Raw genomic sequence first — 1,957 nt, forward strand, 5'->3', positions numbered from 1 at the left:
CGCCACGAGCTTCTCTATTTTATATCTCAGCGAAAAAAATTGTTACGGCGTTCATATATAGCTTAACGTTCATTCCAAGAACATGGCTTTCATGTATATTTTAAACAAAAATATCAAAATTATGACGCGGACCATCATTGCATGAACTGACGTGGAATCACCCAGCTCAAACTTGGTTACGAACAAGGCGATTAGTGTTTTGAACGTGGTGCTGACTCAAGTTTGTTGATTGATGACATTCGTGCATCTTTTAAGTTTAAAAACTGTGGCACCTTGCTTTTTTAAATTTTTAGTCCGTAGCATATGAGCATTAAAAACACCTCCTTAAATAATATTCTACTTCCTTTCTCAAAAAATGCAAAGTCACCCAAAAACTCACAACATGTTGAGATATTTTATCTGGGGGTTGATAGAATTTTTATATAATATTCGGATGTGTTAGTATTGAAAGCACTTCGTAATATGAAGTCGAATCTACCAAACGATCGCAACACTTATTTTCTTTTATTAGCATAGAAACACCACCGTCACGCCGAGTTGGTCGTAATAAGCTAGTAAGCTGGGCAAGTTGTATGCATTGAACATGATAGGATCCCGCACAAATGGACAGAACAGACAAGGTAAGAAAAGAACGGAAGAAACGCGTGTACTCACAACTGAAATATACTGCGTGAAGAAAAGGAATATGAAGCAATGCGATTCAGTTCAGCACGCGCTTTTCTTAGGTTCTCTTCTTACCTCGTCTGTTTTGTCTATTTGTGCGCTGTCTATCGCCGAGTTGGTCGGTTTACGCAATGACATTTATATTCGGGTGATGAAAACATCTCTGTCGAATTTATACCAGGTTTCTGGTAACATGATTATGTCGAAAGGAACGTAGAGTAAACCGAAAGGAGAGATCTCATTTCGGTTTACTCTACGTTCCTTTCAAAGAAAATATTTTAAATGGAATGTCACATTTTGTGCCCAAACAATTCCTCAGCTCACGAGGTAGTAAAATGACAGAAGTTGCAATTTCAGTGTGATAACTAAAAACAAAACTCTAGGCTGGAACATGACGAATAAAGTGCTCAATCTTCTGAAGGTCGCCGATGTTCCTCAGAAGGATTGCTCGGTCACTGTCTTTCTTGCGGAAAAGAATGCGCCCTTATTTGTGTCATACGTACTGGTATCGTTTTGCACTGGCCCGGTCTTTTGCAGCGCGGAGCAAGACTCGATTTTTTCTAGTCATTTTTCCTTGGGTAAAGATTGGCTCCCGGTTTTTCTTTAGCGCTATTTTTTTCAAGACACTGGTCGCGAGTTCGTGGTTTTTTGATGCGAGCAATGATCACGTGAACTTGCCCTGGCTTCAAATGTAGCCTGTGGGCCGACCACCTCAGCTTCCGAAAAGTCAGGTATACTTATCTTAGTCGACACTTCGTTCAATTTTTCTAGGAGGTTTTCATCGTTGGTCTGTGGAATACCATCGAACTCAAGGTTTAGGCGCCTGCTTCTCCATTAAAGTTTATTCATTTCGTCTTTCAGCTGGGAAATCTCGTCTTGATATTTACTGCTTTCAACTTTTTCAACCCTCGTTTGGAAGTCTTTGATGAACACGTTCTGACTAGTTAGCTGGGTCAGGATTTCATCATATTGGTCTGACATCATTTGTACCAAGTGTCTTATGCCATCTACAATTCCTTTGGGGATCGTGAAAATCTCGAGCTTTTTGCTGATTGTGTTGAACAAGTGGTCAATATTGACTTCCGATGGTTTGGTCTCCCTCACTGACTGACTTCTCAGTAAGCCTTTTTTGCATGCCGAGCACTTCCCCTCCTCTCGTGCAATCTCGCTTTTCTGCTTAAACGAAGTTTCAATAATACCAGTGCATGGTTTCAAATAATAGCTCTACGAGTACTCGGAGCAGATTTAACACTTTCATTGTCAGGTAGAGGCAAACCACACAGCAAACATTTAC

This window comes from Ixodes scapularis, unplaced genomic scaffold, assembly GCF_016920785.2.
Source record: "Ixodes scapularis isolate PalLabHiFi unplaced genomic scaffold, ASM1692078v2 PGA_scaffold3__209_contigs__length_174095766, whole genome shotgun sequence".
In the NCBI taxonomy this organism is placed as follows: domain Eukaryota; kingdom Metazoa; phylum Arthropoda; class Arachnida; order Ixodida; family Ixodidae; genus Ixodes; species Ixodes scapularis.